We start from the raw sequence: 26,232 nt of genomic DNA, 5'->3' as shown, positions 1-26,232 counted from the left end.
TGGGAAGAATATCCAAATGAACAAAAGTAACATTCATTATAGAGTCATTTATTAGCTGTTAGATCATGGACCAAGTTTCTTAACCTCTGTGAGGCTGTTTCTTTACCTACAAAACAGTATGAAAAGTATCTACCTTAACTGCATTATTATACAGATTGAAATGAGACAGTATATGCAAACTACTTAGCCTGCCACATAGAAAATGAATTTTTTAACAAATAAGTAATGTGAGTTTATCTTTTCCTAACTATTCTGACTTTCCGTAATCTCTCTGTTCTCTGAACTGTAACATTTACTATATCAAACCAGCTAGTACTAGGTATCAAAAGCCTCTAGCTTGCTTTTTCCCCAGGCATAAACTTTTACGTTCATTCAATATTGATGGGAATATTTCCCAGTATTAGACAGAAAGACTGAACTAAAGGACATAAGCTGAAAAAATTACTGCCCCAAAGCATCAGTAATGTTTCTGGTGAGGCCTGACTTTCTGAGCATACTTTCAGGTTAAAGACAGAAAAAGAAAAATTTATATTTACTTCTTGATGAAGCCAGGCTTTAGGTTCAACAGTTTTCTTCTTTTCTGCTCCATTTATGAAACTGTTAAAATCCTACTGGTCTCTCACTTTCTGAAAAATGCAAAACATAAATTCTACTCTTCATGCTTCTACAGATTGGGAGGCTGACAATGTGCATACAATGCAAATTTATTAACATAACACTTTTCTCCTTACTTTCCCCTAGTAATACTTAAATCATACCTTCTTTAAACTTTTGTTCTTATTCCAAGCAGTCATAAACTGAATAAAGTTCTGATTTGAAGGGATGGTACAATTTTTGTTTTATGATTTCATAGGAGAATTATGATAATATAAATAATTTGGAAATGGGGAATGTTCCTAGAATAAAGATGAAAAGCTTAAATTTGTATTTATTTTGAGCTCATAAGTTCTATGCAATTCTATTAGAAGTGCTATGCAGATGCTGACCAAGATTAGAATAGACAGAAAGATACAGATGGTGTAGTTTATTCAGTATATGTTATAGACTATATTGGAAAATGTGTGTGTGTGCACATGTATATAAGGCAAATCATACAGGCTAAACAAGAACCTTGGAGAAAATAAGGTATTATGTATACAATGAATGACAGGGTGATTCAATCTTTAAATCTTCCTGTTTCTGGCTTAACACTTTCCAGACTACCCTTCTCCAAACAGACTCATATCAACCCAGGCCAGTTTAAAAATACAAAAATGTTAGTCACCAAGTTGAGGAAATCAGAAGATTCTATTTAGGTATTAGCCAAAAGGCTGGAAAAGCTCCTAAGAAGCTGGATTCCTGACAATGGATGAGGACCTTACCATTCCAGATTCCTTGAGATCTCAGAAACCTTTGTGCAGAAAAATATAGAGGAAGGGGCATAGATATCACATGCATTAACCATCACACTGTGAGAGGAAAAGGAGATATCACCAGGTTCCCCAAAGGAATACTTATAGAGTTAACAAGCAATTCATTTATAGTGATGACCAACGACAAATTGCCGATACAGTCTCTATAATGGGAGAAAAAATTTCAACATTAGAATTGAAAAGGAAAAATAAAACAATCGAAGATGTAACAACTTAAAATTTTAAACTTAAAATTTGAAGTGCTAAAGTCAGGTATTTATCCATGACATTTTAATCTTTTTTTTTTTTTTCCTGGCGAAATTGTAATGATAGCTATTGTTTCTCAAGGGCTCACTTTGTAACAGGCTCAAAGCTAAATGGTTCATATGAGTTACCCCATACAATTCACCAACATTTCTGAAAAAGAGGTAGCATCCCCATTTTACAGATAAGCAAACAGTGCCTCATATCACATAGTAAAGGCCAAAATAGAATTCAAATCCAGCTTCAAATTATTTAAGACCCATTTATAACTATAGATTATTTTAAGGGGAAAACAAAGAAAAAGCTATTCTATCCTGTATTATCTAAGAAGTACTTTTCGTAACTGCTCTTGGTTTTTCAGAGATTAATAGTGAGAGGGCATCTAAAAGAACTACCATTCTCCAGGACTTCCCTGGTGGCGCAGTGGTTAAGAATCTGCTTGCCAATGCAGGGAACATGGGTTTGATCCCTGGTCTGGGAAGATCCCACATGCCATGGAACAACTAAGCCCATGCACCGCAACTACTGAGCCTGCACTCTAGAGCCCGCGCGCCACAACTACTGAAGCCTGCGTACCCAGAGCCCGTGCTCCTCAACAAGAGAAGCCACCGCAATGAGAAGCCTGCTCACTGCAACGAAGAGTAGCCCCCGCTCACCGCAACTAGAGAAAGCCTGCACGCAGCAACGGAGACCGAATGCAGCCAAAAAAAAAAAAAAAAAAAAAAAAAGAACTACCATTTTCCTGTATCAACGCCCACAAGAATGGAGTGAAGTTTATGGCAGACTACCAAAGTTAATATATCTATACAATACATTGTTTTAGATTGATATGAAATCAACATATGTATAGATTCCCTAGAAAATTCATAATTTAATGATGAAATAAATTACATATATAATTTAAAAAATGACAATATATCTGCTTTGTCTAAATTCTAACATCTATCTGCTGCTATCTAAATTGAATATATTTATTTACATGACAAAGGTTAATCAGGACTTGAGAGTGCCAAAAAACATCCTGAGACTAGGCCATGGATAAAACATGATGACTGCCCTTGTAACTATTAAGGATGCATGCATATATTCTTTCACTCTTACATTCCACAAATGACTAACTCAGTGTAACAGGTACTTTCTGTGTACTACTCAGTGCTAACTAGTATCTAAAAGCAATTAAACTTTATAGTAATATAGATACTTAATGCAAAACACCCAACTTCTCTTGCTGAATTCTGCACAAACATACAACCTATATTCACTATCCACTCTCCCAAATATTTACAACATTAAAGAAAGGAGAAGAATGTCAAGAAGTTTTGGATGATGAGATGAGCCAGAAAGCCTATCTATTCAAATAGTCAACCTAGAGTTCAAAGGGCAATACTGCCAAGGAATGATCTTCAAGTACATTTCCCCCCTTTCGAGGAGGGACCATGTTTGCTTCAAAGAAAGCAGCAAGTTATTAGTCTGTGCTATTAAGTTCCTAATATTCAACTTTCACATATGATCGGAAAAGTGGGATTCACATGTTAAACAGAGGACCTGTATTGTTCATTCTTATTCCTATCTCTAGCTTCAGACTGGATTTATATGACCTGGGCCAAATTTTGATGTTTGTTTTCTTTTTCTTTTCGATACATATTTGTAATCATCTTTAAAAAGAAGAAAAAATATAGAAGGCAAAAATACATGGAACGTTCATAGGGCCAAAGGTAATTTTCAATGATTAGTCTCAAAATTCAAATCCCAAATTTGTAAATATTCACATATATGTTAAGTGATTGAATAATAAAATCGTTTTATACTTGCCAATTCAATTCAAAATTGAAGAGATCAGAAATTATCTTTTCCAACTTCCTAATCAACTTCAATCAAAATTGAAAAGAGATCAAAAATGATCTTTTCCAACTTTCAATCAACATAGCAGACATTTAGCATAATCAACCCCTTTTTAAAACACCTGCAATAACAGGATGATAATAATAAGTGAACAATTCTAGTTCATTGGGAAATTGTTCTATTTATTTTGCCGGAACCTTTTAATTCTGTCCTTTCTATAGGATAAACTTTTAAATATCTGAAGGCAATAACTGCCTTGTATTTTTCTATTTTCCAAGGTAAAATCATGTTCTGATCCATACCTGTTATGTCTAAAATTATTCACAAACCATGAGATCCCAAAACTGTGTATTGTGTTCTAGATGTGATCTGACCAGGACAGAGTACCACAAAAGTATTAGTTCATGTGATCTGGATACTATAATTAATGAAGCCTAAAATGACATGAGCATTTTTTAGTAGGTTTATGACAATGCTGACATATTACATGTGAGCTCAAATTTCCATTTACCACCAAACAAATAAAATCTTGGTCATCCTATATGTGTCTACTTTGATGATCTTAAATGTAAAAATTTACAGTTGTTTTCAGTAAACTTCATTTAGGGGAAGAATGTTGTATGTAATGTTAGGATTATTCTTTATATTGCGATAAACATCAAGATTTATTAAAAAAAGAAATATATACAGAGCAATGTGATAATCAGCAATCCACTTTAAAAATCAGAAAATATCCAAAGGGTTAATTTTAAATAGATTTAAATAAGAACCAAATTTAATTCAGCATTTTTCAATTTAGAGATTTATAATGTCTCTGGCATCACGAGAAAGGATGGCTTAAAAAAACCAAAACAAAACGAAACTCATCCTCTGAGGAAGTTGTTATGACACAGAACAGGTGTGGAGCTCTGACTCAATAAATAAGCTTAAACCATCATCCTATATCAATCATTTACAAGACTATTTTAATTATTTTCTATTGTGATGTTAGATTGTAAGTAAAAGAGGAAAGCCAGATTTCAAGTACAAAATCCATTAAACCATGTACATCTAACACTCCCACTGAAACTGAAGGCAGATTCTATTTTAAAACTAATAAAAATATGAGTGGTTGACAAAAGACGGATTTCCTCACTTAATCATCCTCCTGTATTAACAGCTTAATTTCCTACCTGTCACTTACTCAATCAAATGCTGGATGTTCTGTAAACAAGTTTGTTTGCTTTGTATCACAGAGACTGAAGGGAAGAAAGGAAATATAGTACAATATTTCTTTTCCTGAAACAGTTACCAAAATGTTAGCCTTCATGAGCTATGATATGCCAAAGAAAAGGGTAAATTCCTTGATTCAGCAATGACCTGTCAGTTGATTATCTGCCCATTCCTGAGGGCTCTCTGAACATCTGAACAACCCACCTGTGATTTACCACAGTATTCCGGAGAGTACTCAACACAGAGCTGACAGAATGGGGCTATTATTTTGACGTGCAAATCTTGATGGCAATGAACAGGACAAATTATCTTGTTTTACACTTTGTGTGTCTTGAAAAGAAGGGAGAATGTGAGTTCTCCAACTTTAGCCCTATCCCCACGGGACATCTATTTATCTCTTTGTGGGCATGGTATTTTAAACTGTTTGTTTTATTCTGGAAACCTATCTCTCTGCTATGGCTGAAAAGCAATGGATCTCAATTTGAAAACGGGAAAAAGTTCATACTAAATATTGATAATAAGCTTAAAAATTTAATAGAATGTATAAACTAAATGATTTAGAAAACTAGTAACCATTCACAAAGTTGTTCCCAAGTTGCTATTTATGCTCTACAAGTAGTGTAATAATGTGTCAACTTTTACAGAACATAAAATACAACATATATTTTTACTTAAATGAAAGATAAAAGTTCACTTCATATGACTAGTCATTCCTTCATAACGGTTTTAAATAAAGTACATTAATCCAGGTGTTGCTTTATCAATCTGATACTTTGAAATTCATTGAGTATCTTAGGTCTCTAATATGGAGATTAAGTTACCACTAAAGTATATTCTTTATTACTATATTTGTAAAACTAGAGTTTATACTTTTACTTCTAGCTTTTCTGAATCAAAATTCTGTTGAATGGATCAGATTTTAACCTTCAAATACCAGAGTTCATTTTCTCAAATCTTTAAAACTCATCTGATTTCAGAAGAACGAAAAAAGACTATTGTGTTCAAGGCTAAAAAACAAAAAACAAAATAGAGGCTGCTTAAAAGAAGTCTGATCAGAACAATTTCATTACTGGTTTTAATGAATCTTTTTGAATGACTCTTAGTACTAATTCTTTAGGAACAAGACACTGATTACTAAAGAAGAAAGAAAAAGAAAGCAGCCAAACTCAAAGCATTTTTTGATCTTTCAGCTCTATTTTCCTGGAAATAATCTGTGCTTCACAGACGACATGTTTTTGGTTGTCTTAATATTTGAAAAATGTTCCTTTTTCCATTTGAGAAGACTATACTATAATCAAAGATGAAAAAGATAGCTATTAAAAATTCCATAATTATACCTGTTAACACCTCACAGGTAATAGGAAACTTTTAGGTGGATAATGTGAAGAGTACTTCCGCTTTAATGGTAAGGTTTGAGTTTGATAAAAATTAGACTTCTTTGATCTATATATGTAAATATTTTCCCCCTGAATTTGAATCTATTCAACTCTAGCATCCTAGAAAAAAATGTAAATTTTACTTTTGTTATTATTATTCATTAATAGTCTAATGTATGGTTCCCAGTCTGTGGGTTGCAGACTTCTGTGCTTGAAGGCCCTACATTAATACCAAGCATTATCTAAAACATGAATAAATAATATGACATGCACATATATATGCTATTGTTTTCTCAAATATGTATATTGTGTTGCGATTACAAAAACAGAAAATCATTTAAAGGTGTTACACAGTTCTCAGTAATATTTTTTCCAGAAAATATTTTTTCAATTACATTGAGAAAATTTAATTGCAATTATGTGGGAATCCACAAAATGTTTTGATGCCAAAAACTAGTTCCATTACTCAAAAAAGTTAAGATAGCTGGAATAAATTTTTAATGAGCTATTTTAAGAAGTACTTAAGAAGATGGAAAAAAAGTCACATTTTAAAAACTAAATTAGGGGCTTCCCTGGTGGCTCAATGGTTAAGAATCCACCTGCCAATGTAGGGGACACGGGTTTGAGCCCTGGTCCGGGAAGATCCCACATGCCGCAGAGCAATTAAGCCCGTGTGCCACAACTACTGAGCCTGCGTGCCATAACTACTGAAGTCCGCGTGCCTGGAGTCTGTGCTCCGCAACAAGAGAAGCCACTGCAACAAGAAGCTCGTGCACCACAATGAAGAGTAGCCCCCGCTCGTTCCAACTAGAGAAAACCCACATGCAGCAATGAAGACCCAACGCAGCCAAAAATAAAATAAATAAATTTATAAAAAAAAAACTAAATTAGAACCCCCAAAGATATGATAATAAGTAGACTTAAAAACCACATGCTTAAAAGAGTAAGAGATTTGTCATAAGCACTACTATTGTCTGAAGTAAAATACAGTCAAATGTCCCTACCCTGAAGCAAGTGTGCCAGAGTAAAAATCCCAGCTCTGCCACTTATTAGCTGTGTGACCTTAGGCAATTAAATCTCTTTGCATCTCAGTTTTCTCATCTATATCAATAATCTCATATTGAAGTAAAAAAATAATTCCAAGAAAAGAGGCATGAATAAAGTTATTTTTCACATACTTGTAACACTACAAGGCTGAAAGTAGTACAGAACAAAACAAATGATTAAAGGTAGTACAGAAAAGATTAAGTGAAGAAGAGGCTAAAGAGCAACTAACTTAAGGATGCCTTGAGGCACACACCTAGCTGTCACTGAATACCCATCTTGACCTAGATGGTTGTAAGGTTTCTACACTTCACTTTAACTTATATTAACTCTAAGTACAGTCTGAAAAGTGAAGTGTGAATATTGCAATCACTAGGACAACTAATTTTAAAAAGCATACAAAGAAATACAATAATAAAGGCAAAATATGAAGTAAAATGGAGTACTGAAAAATATTCCAATAATTCAAAAGGAGGCAGAAAGAAGAAAATAGAAGAATGAAAAAATAAAAAACAGAAAAGCAACTAAATCACAGAACTAAACCCAAACATACTGACAATTATACTAAATGTAATTGGTATAAACACACCAATTAAAAAACCTGAGACCTAACTAAATGTTACCAATATGAAACTGAAATGAAATTAAGAAATAGATACGTTAAAAGTAAAAGAATGGAAAAAGATGTCCCAACAACAGCAAACTACATTCTTTTAAAAATCACATGGAACATTCAATAAGATAGGATGGCATCCTGGATCATGAAACAAATCTATCAAATTTAAAAGAACTGAAATCATACAAAGCATGTCTCTGACCATAACAATTAACTAGTAGTTAAAAACAATAAGATATCTGTAAAATTCCCAAATATTTGGAAATTAAGCAACATACTTCTAAATAATCTATAATAAAATAGGAAGTCTTAGGGGAGAAATTAGAAGATTTTGAGCTGAATGCAAATAAAACATATCAAAAAAATTGTGAAATGCAGGTAAAGCAGTACTTTGAAGGGAATCTATAGTATCTGAAGAAAGGTTTTAAATCAATAACCTAAATTTCCACCATATGAAATAAGAATAAGAAGAGCAAAAAATACCCAAAGGAAGAAGAAAGAAGGACAGAAAGAGGAAGGAAGGGAGGGAGGGAGGGAGGAATGGAGGGAGGACAAGAACAGAGATCTGTTAAATTGAAAACCAAAAAGCAATAGAGAAAAATCAATGAAACCACAACCTGGGTCTTTGAAAAGATCAACAGAATTGATAAACTGCTACTAAAATGGAAAAGTGAAAAGAGAAAGAAGACACAAGTTGCCAACATCAGAAAGGAAAGAGGAAATCTTACTCAGACCCTTACAGACACTAAAGGATAAGAAAAAACAGTGAACTCTAAAGGTATAAATTTGACAATCTAGATGAAATGAACAAAATTCCCTGAAAGACACAAACTTACAAAACTTTTCCAGGAAGACAGATAACCAAAATTGTCTATTATCTATTAAAGGTACTGAATTCCTAGTAAAACAAAAACAAACTGCAACAAAGAAAACTCCAGACTCAGATGGTATTAGTGGAGAATTCTACCAAATATGTAAGGAAGAAATATTGATTCTAACTAATCTCTTCCAGCAACTAGAAGAAAGGAAATACTTCCCATCTCATTTTATTAAGAGAGTATTATTCTGATACTAAACCAAAGAAAATGTAAAACAATTACACACAAATATCCATCATGAACACTGACAGAAAAATCCTTAACAAAATATTAGCATACTGAATGCAGTAATATATAAAAAGAGTAATACAACATGACTTACTGGGTTTATTCTGGGAATGCAAGACTGGTTTAACATTTCAAAGTCAATGTAATCCAAGATTTTAGCAGTCTAAAAAAGAAAAATCCCATGATCATATTGATAGGTGTAGGAAAAGTATTTGACAAAGTTCAAAATCCATTCATGATTAAAAACTCTGATCAAACTAGGAATAGAAAGGAACTTTCTCATCTTGTTAAAAGGCATCTACAAAAATGTCTAAGCTACCATCATATTTAATGGTAAAACACTAAACACTTTCTCATTAAGATAAGGAACAAAACATGGATGTCCACTGTCACCACTTCTATTCAACATGGTACTGGAAATCCTTGTAGGAAGTCAGAAAAACAAGCATACAGGTTGGAAAGGAAGAAGTAAAACTATATTCATTCACAGACAACATGATTAAGTACATACATCCCAAGAAATCTACAAAGTACCAAGAGGTACAAAGAACCAATAGTGAGTATAGTAAAGGTGGCAACATACAAAAATCAACCATATTTCTAGATACTAACAATAAACAACTAGAAACCAAAATTAAACAATACCACATATAATACACCTCAAAGAAAAAGAATTACTTAAGTATAAACTTAACAAAATATGTGCAAGTTCTCTGTGCTGCAAACTACAACACACTGAAATAAAAGAACATCTAAATAAATGGATAGACAATGTTTACGACTGGAGATTCAATGTTGTTACGTTATAAATTCTCCCCAAATTGTTCTATAGATTTTAAATAATCCCAAACAAAACTCCAAAAGGACTTTTCAAAGATAATGACAACCTGAGATGATACTTTATATGGAAAGGCCAAGGAAGCAGAATAGCTAAAACAGCTTTTGAAAATGAAGAACAAAGTTAAACACACTGATTTTAGATCCTACTATAAAGCTGTGATCATCAAGACTGTGTGGTTTACTGAAAGGATAGACAGAAATGACCCACACAAATATGGTCAACTGATTTTTGACAAAGGTGTACAGGCGATCCAATGGAGAAAGGGTAGTCTTTTTGACTACCTAAATGGTGCTAGCACCCTAAATGGTGCTAGAACAATTTTGCATGCACATGTAAAAATGGACCTCTACATATAACTCTCACTAGATATGAAACGTCAAAAATGAATTATGGATCTGTGAAATGTAAAACTGTAAAACTTTCACAAAAGTGGAGTCTCTTCAACAAATCATGTTGGGAAAACTAGATATCACATGCAAAAGAATGAAGCCTTACCTTATATCATGTATAAAAATTAACTCAAAATGGATCAAACACCTAAACGTAGGCCAAAACTATAAAACTCTTTGAAGAAACCAAAAGGGAAAAGTTTCATGACATTGAATTTCCTGGAATGACACCAAAAACACAGGCAACAAAGTAAAAATAGACAAATTGGACTACATCAAAATTAAAAGTTTCTGTGACTCAAAGAACAAAATCAACAGAGTAAAAAGGCAACCTACAGAAAGGCAGAAAGTATTTGCAAATTATGTATCTGATAAGGGGAAAATATCCAGAATACGTAAAGAAATCCTACAACTCAACAACAACAAAAAATCACATTAAAAAAATGGGTAAAGGACTTAGATATTTCTCCAGAGATACCATACAAAAGGCCAAGAAGCATATGAAAATATGCTCAACATCACTAATCATTAGGAAAATGCAGATCAAAACCACAAAGATACTACACATACTATTAAAAAACAACAACACAAAGATACCACACATACTATTAAAAAACAACAACAACAACAAAATAAAACCCGGAAATAACAAGTGTTAGCAAGGATGTGGAGAAATTGGAACCCTTGTACACTGCTGACAAAGTGTGGTGTTCCTCAAAAAATTAAAAATAGAATTACCATATGATCCAGCAATTCTACTTTTGGATATATATCCAAAATAACTGAATGCATGATCTCAAAGAAATATCTGTATATTCATGTTCAAAGCACCATTATTCACAATAACCAAGAGGTGGAAACCCATGCAGCCACAAATGGATAAATAGATAAGCAAAATGTAGTGTGTGTATGTATGTGTGTGTTTGAGTGTGTGTGTGTGTGTGTGTATATATTTTTATATATATATATATATATAGGCTATAGAATATAGCCTATATAAAAGGCTAATAGAATATTAGCCTTTTAAAAAGAAAAGAAATTCTAATACATGCTACAACATGGATGAACCTTGAAGATTATATGTTAAATGAAATACTCCAGTCACAAAAAGACACATACTTCAACTTATCTGAAGTATGTAGAGTGGTCAAATTCACAGAAACAGAAAGTAGAACGGTGGTTGCCAGGGCTGGGTGGAGGATGCGATGGAGAGCTGTTTTACGGGATAGAGTTTCACTTTTGCAAGATGAAAAAGTTCTGGACATTGGTTGCACAACAATAAATATACATAACACTACTGAATTGTATACTCAGAAATGGCTAAGACAGTAAATTTTATGTTCCATGTTTTTTTACCAAAAAAAAAATTTTTTTAAATTATTTATGACCCTGGGTTAAGCAAAGAGTTGATCAAAAAAACCCTGAAAAACAAAATAAGGACATTGAACTTCTTCAAGATTAAAAACTTTTGCTCTGTGAAATACTGTTAAGAGAAAGAAAAGATAACCCACAGACTAGAAGATATTTGCAATATACCTAACAAAGGATTTTTAATCAGAATATAAAGAATGTAAGTAAGAAAACCACCCAATTTAAAAAGTATAAATAGGTCAAAAGAATTTAAAACACTTCTCCAAAGAAAATACTCTAATGACAAATGAGAGCAAAAAAAGATGCTCAATATTAGTCATTAGAGAAACACAAATTAAAACCACAATAACTTAACACTACATATCTATTAGAATGGTTAAATTTTTTTTTTAAACTGACAATACCAAGTGCTAGCAATGCTGGCAGGGATGCAACAAAGTTCCAACAATCTGAAGATGAATATGGCAGTTTCTTATGAAGTTAAGCATAGAGTTAGTTACCCTATGACTCGGTAGTCCCACCCCAGTAATTATCCTAGAGATATGAAAGCTTACATTCACACAAAAACCTGTCCACCCATGTTTACAGTAGCATTATTCACAGCAAACATTGAAAACAATCTAAAATGTCCTTCAACAAGTGTATGGGTAAACAGACTGAAGTGCTTCTATACAGTGGAATACTACCCAGCAAAAGGAACAAATTACTGATACATACAACACAGATAAATTTCAAAAACGTAAGTAAAAGCCATGTTTAAAATGTTACATACTATATAATTCCATTTATATGACATATGACAAAAGGCAACTGTAGGGACAGAGCAGTAATTGCCAGGGGTTAGTGGTGGAAAGAGGGTTTGACTACAAAGGTACAGCCTGAAGAAATTTTCTGGAGTGAATAATTGTTTTGTATTGTGATTGTAGTAGTAGCTATACAATTTTGCACATTTGTCAAAACTCACATATCTCTACACTGAGCTAGAGTTACTAGCTCTGTAATCTTGGTCAAGTTTCTTAACCTGTCTGTATCTCAGTTTCTCACCTATAGCATCGGGTATGGCAATCGTATTGACCTCATAAAGTTAAGATTTAATGATTAAAATACTTAGAGCAAAACTTAGATTCAGGATATGTTGAATTTGAAATGCCTTTGAGATATCTAAGTAGGCAATTCACTGAAGAGGTCAGACGAAATATCTGAGCTGAATCAGGGACAATGATGTTGATTCCGGAAGCAGTGGGTGTGGATGAGAGTGCCCACGGACACAGAAGAAGAGGGGTCCTAGCACCTAGTCTTCATGAACTGCAACATTTTATGGCTAGACAGAGGAGAATAAATATGCAAAGGACTCAAGAGGGGACAGAAACAGACGTAAAGCCAGGAGATTATTACGTCATATAAAACAAAGTAAGAGAATGTTTCAAGAGGAAGGAGTGGATAAATACAGTGAATAAAGCTAACAGATGATGACTGAGACTTTTAGATTTTCTCTTTTTCGTTTAGTAACAAAACCCCTCAATTCAAGCTGTGCAACCAGCTACTCAAAATAGAGAACATATTTATTTTGCAGCCTCTCTTATAGCTGAACATGGTCATGTAGCTAAGATTAACCAATGGGATGTAAATGATACATGCAATTTACAGGTTATGTCCTTAAAGCAAGGGACTGAGCTATTATCTCACCTCCTCATTCTTTTTTTTTTTAACATCTTTATTGCAGTATAATTGCTTTACAATTGTGTGTTAGTTTCTGCTTTATAACAAAGTGAATCAGCTATACATATACATATATCCCCATATGTCCTCCCTCTTGCGTCTCCCTCCCACCCTCCCTATCTCACCCCTCTAGGTGGTCACAAAGCACCGAGCTGATCTCCCTGTGCTATGTGGCTGCTTCCCACTAGCTATCTATTTTACGTTTGGTAGTGTATATATGTCCATGCCACTCTCTTACTTCGTCCCAGCTTACCCTTTCCCCTCCCCGTGTCCTCAAGTCCTTTCTCTATACCTGCGTCTTTATTCCTGTCCTGCCCCTAGGTTCTTCAGAACCATTTTTTTAGATTCCATATATATGTGTTAGCCTACAGCATTTGTTTTTCTCTTTCTGACTTACTTCACTCTGTATGACAGTCTCTAGGTCCATCCACCTCACTACAAATAACTCAATTTCGTTTCTTTTTATGGCTGAGTAATATTCCATTGTATATATGTGCCACATCTTCTTTATCCATTCATCTGTCAGTGGACACTTAGGTTGCTTCCATGTCCTGGCTATTGTAAACAGAGCTGCAATGAACATTGTGGTACATGACTCTTTTTGAATTATGGTTTTCTCAGGGTATATTCCCGGTAGTAGGATTGCTGGGTCATACTCACTTCCTCATTCTTGCTCACCTGAATGAGAACCCAAGTGACACGAGTGATGTTTCTTACCATGTGGCCTAAGGGATGGTACAGCAGCAAGACAGAAGGAACCTGAGTTTCTGACACCATGGAACCACCATATCAGTTAGTGGCTCCATTGTGTTAAATTACTCCCTTTAAAAGACTCTTAACTGAAGATGCAGTAGCCTTGGTATTTCAGAATTCATCACAGCAGATTTATGAGAAGGGACATATACAAAGAATGATGTCAACATATATATATATATTTTTAATTTTATTTATTTATTTATGACTGTGTTGGGTCTTCGTTGCTGCGCACGGGCTTTCTCTAGTGGCAGTGAGCGGGGGCTACTCTTCATTGCGGTGCACGGGCCTCTCATTGCAGTGGCTTCTTTTGTTGCGGAGCACAGGCTCTAGGCACGCAGACTTCAGTAGTTGTGGCTCGCGGGCTCCAGAGCGCAGGCTCAGTAGTTGTGGTGCACGGGCTTAGTTGCTCCGTGGCATGTGGGATCTTCCCGGACCAGGGCTCAAACCTGTGTCCCCTGCACTGGCAGGTGGATTCTTAACCACTGCGCCACCAGGGAAGCCCCGATGTCAACATATTTTAAAGCAAATACTTAAACAAAAGGCACAACATACGACATATACATTAATAATACAAGAATTATCTGATCACAAAAAGCACATGATACCTTTCTACAGTTTGACTGATAAGCACTTTAAACTTTGCATATATTTGGAAATTCTCACAAGTGATTCTTCATTTTGTTGGCTTTTAGAGGGAGTGAGGGGCTGAAGTAGAGAATCAATGTAAGTAATTAGGTTACTTCCCATGTTAATAATGGGAATAATGAGAAAGAAGAAAAAGAACTACTGATCTAGAAATTAGACACAGATTTAGTCTGTGCTGTTTGTTTTGGCTATTATTTAAAGCTTTAACTATGAGTATTTTTTTTCAGTCACGGAAAAGGAACTTCAGTACAATTTAAATTGAATTCTTAGCTATCACAATTAAGTATAAGAAAATACATTCATTAGATTATTCAAGACTAAAGGTATACAACTGATTTCTATATATCTTAATGACTCACATTAAATAACAGAATAACATAAAAACTCCAAATCTAACTTTAAAAAAATATAATCTGTATTTTAAAAACAATCTCCAAATTATTTCTTTACTAGAAATTTGGAAAGGAGTAGGAAACCCTGCATCTTTTATGCCTGCAGAGAATTATCAAAAGCCTGATTCAAGTATCAAAAAAATGTTTGAAGCTAAGAGGAAAAAAAGTAATAATTATTTACTAAAGCTTTTTTTATGTTTACCCTCTGATGCTTCTACCAACAATTTCCAGCAAACTACCAGGAAGATGCTTGTTTCTTAGACACAATGGATTTTTTTTCCGACTAAATGCATTTCTGAACTAAAAGCATACAAAGTTAATAAACGGAAGGAAAAACAAATACAGTGTTGTCATTTCTAAATTATATTCTTAAAAGGTTTAGGGGTATCATTTGTGGAACACAAAGAGATTTCCTTCTCTAACAGCATTCCAGGACATCACTCTTTCCTGCCTACCAGCAGACAAGATTATACTTGTCTGGAATGTCAGTGAAGTATTTATACAAAGGCAGTTTTTCAGAATCTTCTTATTGTGAACACAAAACAGGAAATACAGTAATACCATTGGTATACATTAAACACTATTTAGTATAAACTGTGTTTCTCCCTTAATAAGTACTAGGTTAACCTCCAAGAGAAGGAGACGAAAATGAGCACATCTCTAAACATAAACCACTAGTTGTTTGCAGTCAGCCAGACCAAAGGTTCAGGGAAAAAAACTCAATTAAACTAAGAATTTGCCACACTGTGTTTTAGTAAGCGTTACGCTACAGTCTCTAATAAAAACTCATTTTTCCCAAGTTCACAGGGGAAAATAAAAGTATTCTATAAAAGTTAATATATTATTGAATGAAAGACAACCTAATAAATTAATTTAATTGAAATACTGATTTGGAGGCAGAAAAGACAAATTTCTATGTAAAGGGGCCACCCATCAAAAACACCAAATAAACCATTTCACATTCTAAAAAATATTTTTCCATTTTTTTCACTAAAAACCCCCCCAAAACAAAGAAGTATTTACCTTCCATAAGTTAAAAAAAATTAATTCTACAAATCTACTACTGAAGAGTTTTAAACTTTATTTACAAATAGATTATAAAGTACAGCTGGTATCCCAAGTAATAATAGAATAAGTCTCACAGAGATAAATTTTAATTTTCCGTATGATAGCAAAATGAACTTTGGTTTGACTGCCCCCTGCTGATGTGAAATTTTCAGAACTACAGAAGTTGATTTGATAAAATTTTAATTTTTTAAACTGTTTTTACTCAGAAATTGGTTTCAATTTCTTATTGAAAACTAAGGAGATTTAAATATTTAAATAACCTCTGTGTCTTATTTTCACTCAATGGGCAAATATTTGTGGAATATCTATGACCTGACACTTACCAAAAATATGGTTTCATCTCTCTGACCCCAAAATACTTACAAGTTATTAGAGGGACAGGAAAAATCTGGAAAATAATAAACTATTAGAGAAAAACAAGAACTAAACTAAGTAATACTGAAGAGAAGTAAGCTAGAGAAAGAGAGATTGGTAGGGCCAAATTAGTTTAAAAAACTTAATGAAAAAGTTAAGACTGAGACAACTGAGAAAAAGTAATGAGGACATATATAAGAGACAAAATAAGAAAAAGCCTGGAGGAAATAATGAACATAGAGTGCACAGAACACAGGACACCAGGAGATTTAATTTCCAGAATAAATGGACAAATGTTTCGTGAGAAAAGAAAATAATGAGAGGTTGGGGCCCAACTTTTGAAACTAAAAAAGCCAGAATAAAGAGCTGGACTTGAGGCAAGCAAGGAGCCACTGAAGGTTCCTCAGAAGTATGATAACCTGGTAAAGCAGTATAATAAATGGGTAAAGCAGCATAATAACTTGGTTAAAGACAATCCTTTAGGAAGAGTTCCGTGAAATAGAACAAAGAGGAAACGGAGGAAGAAGAGCCTGCGGGCAGAGAAACTGGTGAAGAGACAACTATAATGAGCCAAGGAAAGAAGTCAACCAGAACGGAACAATGGGAATGGAAAAGAAAAATGGAATTGAGATACATTTTGAGTTAAAAACAAAACTGGGTGCCTGATTGGATTTAGATTTTTGTCTAATTCTTATGCCATATTAAGTGATTGCTCAATTCAACTGAAATAAAAGAGGAGTAGTGGACAAAGAGTTAACAGAAGGGAAAACTGTAGTGTCACTGGAGTTAATGGGAGTTTCAAGAAGATGTGAGTAGTCAGCGGGATCAAATTTGTGGAATTCAAAACAAATAAGAAGCCATTAAATTTTGTCTGGCAGACAATGGTGACCCTCACATACTCACTTTTAATAAAGTTGTACAGTCAGGAGGAACTAGAGAGCTTAAAATTTTTTAAATTGAGATGAGATTCAGAAACTAAGTAGAGGAATTCACTTTAGGGAGAACACGTCCATCTTAGCGTAGAGGAGAGGAGGAACACGTAAATAACAGGGCAGAGCTACGTTTATAGTTAAAGATGGGATGCATGAGGAATTTCATGGCAAATGGTCTCAATTATCTCTATAAATCAGCTTCCAAGTTCACTTCTCAAAAAAAGAATGATAGATTAATATTCAGAAAAAAACTTGGAAAATATTTGATATCACTTTTCTACATCAGAGTCCAGTTTCTACTGGAGATATCCAGTCCCAAGGGATGGCTTCATCTAGCCAAGACTTCTCATTTTTCTATACCTGTCTAGAAAAATCTGTGTGCTATTTTGTAAAAAAGTTCAAAGCTGACCCACTGATGACACTGCTTCCGACACATACAAATATAGTTTTTCCAAACATGGTTTAGGTGAAGACATCTGGAATGGAGCATGCAACTCAATAATAGACCTTATTCACATGCTATAGGTAAAAGTGGTAATGGTAAGACCTTATGGAAAAATAATGTGTCTTCTAAGATAAAAGTGCAGTCTTTAGAATCACCAAAACAAACAAACATGGGAAATCATAATTTCTGAATTTTATGTTACATTTTCTTTGTAAAGAAATTTCTCTTAAAAGAAGTAAAATACCAAAGTTAGATTTCAGTTAATTAATTTGCTTACAGAGCAAATTATGTGTAATGTTTCTGATCCGAGTTCACTACCCTGTGTCATTGTAATGTCATTTGTAAAAAAATGACCAGTGTAATGATAAAGTTTCCTCTTAAAACTCAAAAAATGATGCAATAAACCTCAGGATATGCAGAGGTCCAATAACACATTTTATTGAAGAGGTCACCAATTGGTTTGAGGCAAGGTCTTATTCTTCATGACTAAATATTCTGAATATTACAATAAAATTGCTATGAGATATTAACACTTACTGATACTTCCTAGAAAAGATTAAAAATCAGCAAGAATTCCTAAGTATTTGTACAATGAATAAAAGTGCTACACTGATTACATGTCTATATAATAGACCAAAGTAAGTTCTCTCTAAAGTTAAATAGGCAGAGATCTGATAATAACTTTTTCCTTTTAAATTGAAAAAGATTACATAAGTTATTAAATAAAATTTTAGAAAAAGAAAAAAGAATTAACCATTTTTTTCTTCTTTGAATATTATCCTCTAGTCTTTATATACATGAATACATTTTATAGCAATAGTTATTTTAGATATTTCAAACAACTTTTGCAATTAAAAATGTCAGTTTTCCATTTTCAAACTCAAGTAAAGGGATTTTTCCAAGGCAATTGCCTCCTGAAAAAGAAATAAAAGTTCCTCTGACAAGAGAGTTAACTGCAAAAAAATAAAATAAAAAAATAAAGAGGTCAATTTTCAGAAAGTAAAATATATATGATAAAACAATAGGAATGACTATTTTAAATCTGAGGCATGCAAAGCAGATTTCGACATTGCATGTAGGACACATCTGGGTGAAGAGCAGAGGTGTATTTCAAGACACTACCCACAATGAATATGTTGTCTAACAAGTGTGTAAGTGAAAAAATATAACATGGCCAAAATAATAGCTTTATACTATATTCATTAAAGTAGATGAATATAAATACAAGGAGATAGCCCTATGTACAGAAAGAACAGTTAACCAATACAATATCAAAAATCTTTCTTTCTGGTATTTTTCTTCATTAGCTATTATTGCATTAAACATCAAAAGTAGCAGTATTATGTTAAGAGGAGGATACTTAAATCAAATATATGTATCCCAGAGCAAATCTACCTCTTTCCTATCAGCATATCCTGAGGAACTATTTACCTGATTATCTAAATATTACCCTAGACACTAAAACAAGTAAGTTTTGAATATACAGACTAGAAAAAGAGGGTGCTGTGCGGACATGAGTGAGGCAACAAAACAACAAAAAACAAGTAGGAAATTGAAAGAGTACATTGGCCCCTGGGTCAGAAATGAAAAATACGGGGTGATGGTATCCCTGAGAGTGACAAAGCCAGTTTAAAGTAAAAAGCTAAATTTGCCCCCTAAAAAGTTTTGTAAACAGTCAGCCTTGAATATACTCATCTTTTAAGAACTTGGAAAAAGGTTATTATGCTCCAAGGGGATACAAAAAGCCCTGTGGAATTTGACTCAATTAAAATAGTCTATTTAGACAAGGTTACAGAACAAAGTATCTTGAATTTGACAGCAGTAACAATCCTCACTCAAGTCTTGCTTGAGGGACATGTTTAGGTCCTGTATATGATGACAGCACACATAATAAGAAAAATAATTTATGTATATATAAATTGAAAGGATGGTTAATTCTAATTATCAGTTTTATTGGTAAATAGTAATGAATAAAATGATACCATCATCACACCAAAGTCCTTTATTCATTATTAACACTTAATTATTATTGTCTTTTTTTGGTTTTTAAGGGTTTCTCTAGAAGTTATGTGGATAAAAGCAAGATAGAAAATGTCAGAAAAGATACAGGCAGAACTTTAAATATGAGCATTATGTTAATGACTCACTGTACAAATTCACATGCAATGAATTGTTTCCTCAGCAGGAGTGATTAATTTGCAGGGATCCATCCAAAGTCCCTTGACCAGTATTTGCAACAATTAAGACAAAACTGAAATGGCTGGTCAGGGTTGATGATAAATTCTGTGAGTTTGGAAGAGATGAAAATCACTGGTCACTACAAGGAAATATCCCATAATTACAGCCTCATTAACACAATACTATCTAAACTGAACCTTTATCTTTGTAATCTGGTCTAAAGCTCTCTAAGCCCCAGCACATCTAGCTCATCAATTCTACAGGAAATGTTATGATTTTCAAGAATAAACAAGAATAAACAAGTTGCAAATGAAAGCCAAATGGAGTGAAGACAGATCTACCCTGCATACTACTCTATTGCATCTTAATTTTTTATGACTAAGAGAAAGTGTGGAAAGTGGAAAGCAAAGTACATAATTTCCTAGACTCCTCAGAAAAGATCAAGGATACTTATTGCTTATCTCATCTCTCTCTGAAAGCCAAGGTTATGATCCTCAGCCTCCTCAAAGACAAGAACAAGAGACAAAAGGAGATGGAGTGAAATGGTAGAACAAATAAACTGTCTAAATGATACAAGAAACTTGCCCACACTCAGAATTACCTTTTCACTTTCAGCACTAGTCAATTGTAACTCTTCATTAATATTTCCTTCTTTCTAAGACACCCTGTCTTGATTTTTCCTTCAATATTTTTATAATTTCTTTAAGCAAAATCCCATATTGTTGAAGAAAGCCTCAAATATTTCTAATTTTAAAATTATAGAGATGTATTTTTCCCAACAAAGAGAAAACCTAGGTTATCAGCACCTAAAAATATCAAACACAAAATTAAAAAACTGTCTTTTTTAAAGGTGAAGGCAATATAAGAGAATTCTCAAGAAACAAAAAGAAAATACAAATGTACAGAGGCAAGCTAATGAAAAATAGCTAACTCTAGAGCAGTATATCTGAGTGTATCTGAGGATTCCTTGTGGTCCAGAAATTAATGAATCCCATATATCTGTGAAAGTTAAAAAAAAAAAAAAAATCAAGGGCCTGGCCTTGGTGGATGATTGAATCAGAGGGAGCACATAGAGAAGTGACTCCCAAATGGGACATCTTAAATAGGTCAACACTGCCTAACCCAGCCTACAGAATATGGCATCACAGCCTTAGATCTTGGTAAAAGAGAAGTAAAGAAAAAAAAGACTCTCCATAGAGTTGATAATCATGAGTCTTAAGACTACACACATAGCCCCCAAAACCTCAAACTAAAAATTTAGTTTAAATTGGTCCTGGACACCCCAGTAGCTATAAGCACACTTAATGTGCAGAACCTGGCTTCTAAATACCATTCTCCATCAAAATGAATCAGGGCTCCTTGAGAAGTGGCTGATTTCAGGACTGGAGCAGGGAAAGTATATTATTAGTCCAGGACACATCGTGCCAGAAAGAACGTATAAAAGAATGATGGAGATATAGCAAAAGGGTATGGCAGCTACAAGTTACTCCAAGTGGCCTAAATTGGAACAATGTGAACATCAAGATAAATAATGATAGTAAAGGATTAAAACTCACTGAATAAAGTAAGAATTCAAAAGTCCATAGTGATAAAAACAAGGAAAAAGGGAACATTCTTCCACATAGTAGAAAGCCAATCAATAGACAGAAAAATGATGTAATGAGAAAAACCACCATTTGGCAACCATTGTAATAATAACTGGTTCAGGCAAGAAGCATCAATGGATTCTAAAACTAGTGGTCAAAGTCTGAGTTGTACTAGAGTATTTAAACAATCTTACAATATACCTCAACAAGAAACTTATAAACTATAATGGAAAAATAGTAACTTTACAGTAAAGAAACCTGGAAGACACCACCTTAACCATGTGATCAATGATAACATCACTAGTAATGACATTATACAAATCAAAGTCATGTGCCTCCTGATATAAGAAGAACATACATGTGATATTCCTGTCAAAATGCATAACCTGAATCTACTCATGAAGAAACAGTAGAAAAATCTAAATGGAGGAACATTCTATAAAATAATTGTCTCATACTTGTGAAAACTGTCAAAATCATGAAGGATAAAGACAGAGGAACTATTTCAAATTAAATGAGAATAAAGAGATATAACAACTCAATGCTGTACATGATACTGCATTTTCTTTTCTAAGAGGATATTATTAGGATAATTAACAAAATGTGAGGATCTATACATTCGATAACATTATTATGTCAGCATCAGTTTCCTGATTTTTATCAATGAATTGTGATTTTGTATGAGAATGGCCTTGGTTTTGAGGGAGCACACATATAAGAATTTATGGTCAAAAGGCACTGCACCTCTAACATTCTTTCAAATGGTTAAGAAAAAATACAAAAATACGGGTAGACAGAAAATAGACAAATTAAATGTGGAAAATGTTAACAATTGGGAAGCTTGGGTTAAAGATATAAGGGAATTTGTTGCAAAATTACTATAACTGTTCTGTAAGTCTGAAATAATGTCATAAATAAAAAAGTTTTTTTGTTTTGTTTTTAAGTTTTTTGTTCGGTTGATAGTGTCTCTAGGTCCCTTGCAGAATAAAAACAAACTCTCTGGGTAGTAAAAAAAAAAAATGTTAAGTTCAGATCTCAAAAAATAAACTTTCAAGAAACATGAGCTAACAATAAAAATTGACACACGTATTACAAAACAGAGGAAATACACCACCAAAGAACCAGTTATTATAAAACACAGAATCAGATCTACAAAGACTGAATATATTGGAATTTTTTGGAAACTGAATATAAAATGACTATATTTAATATGCTTAAAGAAATAAAATGGAACTAAAAGCATAATAATGGATAAATAAGATACAGTGACAAATGAAAACTAAAAGGTAGAAGTCCCTAGTTATCTATTTTTAACAAGCTGTAAAAATATATATGGTAGAGAAGAAAGGCCAAGGTGATGGACTTTCAAGTCAATCTGGTTCCATCACATACTTTTCTTGTAACCTTGATCGAATTATTTAACCTCTATGCCTCACTTTCTTTATCTGTAAAATAGGATTAAGAGTACCTCCTCATGTGACTGCTATAAGGACTAAGTGAGTGGGCTAATTTATACAAAGAATTTAGAACAGCATCAGCACATAAAAAATCTTCAATTAACACTGTAGTATTAATGGTAGTGGTAGTGTTTTTCAGAAATATATCCACACCCAACCTTCTTAAAGTCTCTTATTATCAGAAATAAAATATTTCTGGATCAGGATATAACAGGATCAGTATTATTAACATAACAAATAAAAAACTTAATAATTTTATGTGTTAGGCAGAAGTTTCTCTGAATCCTCTCAAAAACTTTCTTACCTAACATTTCTATTCCTCACAATTGAAAAAGACCAGGTTATTCTTCCTAAGCTACTTCTACTCTTCAACCCATTCAGGTTACCTTATCTAAATATACAGCCTTTCCTCAGACTGAGCATCTATAATGTTATTCATTGAAATACTGAGTTGGGAGCACAGGTAGCTTTAACCATGCTGCCTTAATGCAATGCACACTGTCACTGACCACTGGAACTATAAAGGACCTTAGACATCATCTAGTACACTATTTCTGGAAGAGTAAAGTGCCTAAAACAACCTGAGATGCTTTTAGATAATACATGGATACTATACTAAATAAATAACATCAAAAATTTATTCCCTTTCAATTTTCCAATTTTCACATAAGTTTAATTTTTAAACTTCTTTAGAGATAACTTCAAATTCACATTAAAGTTGCAAGAATAAGAATATTACAAAGAACTCCCATGTAACCTTTACTCAAATTCATCTATTATTAACATTTTACCCTTCTGCCTTATCTCTGCTCTCTTGTTCTAGTGTGCTGTGGTTTTTGTAGTTGTTTGCTTTTGTTTTTTTGAACCATCTGAGAATAGGCTGCATACATCATGGTCCTTTACCAAATAAGAAAGTTTCCATTTACTGGTATGCTTTTCACATCTCTCTAAACAACTGCAAATCTTGTTTTACTCAGAGCCCTCTGCAAAGATCATATTTAACTTTTGCTTCATAGCACTGCTTTATTTGCATTGTGTTTATTTTTTTTACTGTTGTTTTTATTTATAGTAAGTGCTACTTTTAGGGAGATATAAATTGTCCTTAAGTGTTTAATATGTCAACTGAAGAAAAATATAAAGCAAATAGCAGTAAGGTGCTGCAGTAAGGCGAATATGGCAAATTCACGGTGATGCATGGGGGAATACAAAACTTAGAAAATACTCAACTAGTCTCAGTATCTTTTTTACAAAATGAGAGTATGCTGCTGGCTGGGCAAGAGCATAATACAGATGTCTAGCCCAGTCAGGCACTCATGCTAAGTAAGTGAGTTAGAACTTAAGAGTTCAGGCTTCCTTTAGGTCACTTCTCTTTCAATTTCATCACAGAGGAATATCACAAAAAGTCTTAATTTTCCAATACACAATAGTGCTTGTGATGACAGGTTAAACTTCCCTGGCTGGTAAATTACCCTCTGCTATGCCTCACTTCCCCTTCCTTGCCTAACTTTTGCTCTCTTGTTCTGGGTGCATACCAACAGGCAGTTGGGTCTATTCCCATACTACCTCTTTTCCTTTCTATATTCTATTCAATATATATTAACTGAGCTCTTGATTTGTCCAGACATACCTAAAGAGTGAAACATCAGTGAATAAAACACAGTTTTAAAATCCTGAATCAAAAATTCTAGCTTAACAATTATTTAATATTAAAGTAACATTATGTAAATAAATATTACATAAGCCAATAAAATGTGACTGTTAAAGAACATTACTATTTCCGGGAAAATCAAGGTAAATGCTTCAAGAAAATTCAATAAAGGTGAGTAACTAAAGTAACTGTTAATTTGGTGTAAAAAGAACATCTGTAAAAGAATAGGGACACTCAGAGTGTCCTAAGTTTTCACTCTATAAAAGCCAAACACTGAAATCAATAAATGAAGTTTAGATCGGAGATATCATGGAACTCCAAATCAGTGGACTATTCTCAAAGAAAAGCATTTTCCCTTAAAAAAAATGAACAGGAAATTAATGAGTATCTAAATGTTTTGTTAAAGTAAAATCATTAAACCTCATATAAAATATTTTAATGATTCTTTACTGACTTTTTCAATTAACTACTAATTGCTGGTACCAACCTGGAAATCCTGACACATTCAAAATTACTGATGAAAGGGCAAAATGGTAGAACTAGTATACAAGGAAATAAGCCAATATCTACCAAAATTACAAAGGCATTTATCCTTTAATTCAGCAATTCCACTTTACAACAAACTTGTACAAGTACAAAATAACACTTGGACAAGGTTATTCATTGATGTACTGTTAGTTATGGCAAAAGACTGGCAACAGCTTAAGTGTCCATTAAAAGGGGACTATTTGTATGTAGTTCTGTGTCTATGCAGCCTACAAAAGGATGAGGAAAATACCCATATACTGAGAAGGAAAGATCTCCAAGATACAAGGCTAAAGGAAAAAAGCAAAGCACTGAGCAGTATGCACAGTTTCCTACATTTTGTATATCTATGGGGGACGTGGGTTTAGAAACAATAAATATACATATTGCTTGTATTAAAAACAGCATTGGAAGAAGAAAGAGACTAATAAAAATGAGGTGAGGGAGACAAGACTGGGATGCAGAGGTAGGAGCAAGGTATCACCATGTAGTTCTTTCTATACACTTTAGATTTTTTAGATCTATACTGCCTATTCAAAATATTCTTTAAAATGAAAAAATAACTAAAAGAATATACAAATACAGGATAACATGAAATTTATTACTTTGCTTTCGGTTATCAGTGAAACAATTTATTTTACACATTACAATCTTGAAGAGATCGTCAAACTGCATTTTTTACCTCTAGCTGAGATCCATTTTTTTTCCTCTGTACTAACTTCACGGCTCTGGCTGGTCCCTTAATTTAAAAAAACAAAACAAAACGAAAACCCTAAGAAGACTTTTGGTGGTGATAGAATGCAGATCTCCTGTGTGTCTTCATGAAAGAGACAACTTCTTAACCATGTAAACAAAGGTAAAGTGACTTGCTATGATTTGTGATTTCAAGCTGCATTTGTTTTTCACCTTCTACTTTACAGAAAACATGACTTTTTCATAAAATGCATCCAGTTATTGGGGTGTGGGAAGTAAGGCAGACAACATAACTATTTAAATAATAAGGTCAACTGCAATTTTTTAAATGTTTGTGGAGTTAAGTAGACGACTTACGCTTAGTCCCCAATGTATTTTTTTG

The 26,232-nt window shown here is 33.4% G+C and overlaps 1 protein-coding gene across 3 annotated transcripts in view; it reads right to left on the bottom strand.

Annotated features, from left to right (window-relative positions):
* SPATA5 (spermatogenesis associated 5) overlaps positions 1–26,232 on the bottom strand; it is a 351,881-nt gene that overhangs the window by 179,995 nt on the left and 145,654 nt on the right. Inside the window, exon 15 of one of the 3 annotated variants that reach the window (XR_007477250.1) lies at positions 537–626. The exons of the other annotated variants lie outside the window; for them this stretch is intronic. The gene's annotated coding sequence lies outside the window, so the exon portion shown is untranslated. The remainder of the gene's footprint in view (positions 1–536; positions 627–26,232) is intronic. 3 annotated transcript variants of the gene reach the window in all.

The sequence above is a fragment of the Orcinus orca genome, chromosome 4, assembly GCF_937001465.1.
Source record: "Orcinus orca chromosome 4, mOrcOrc1.1, whole genome shotgun sequence".
Taxonomy (NCBI): Eukaryota; Metazoa; Chordata; class Mammalia; order Artiodactyla; family Delphinidae; genus Orcinus; species Orcinus orca.
The sequence above is the reverse complement of the archived record's forward strand: the minus strand, read 5'-3'. Positions and strand labels throughout refer to the sequence as shown.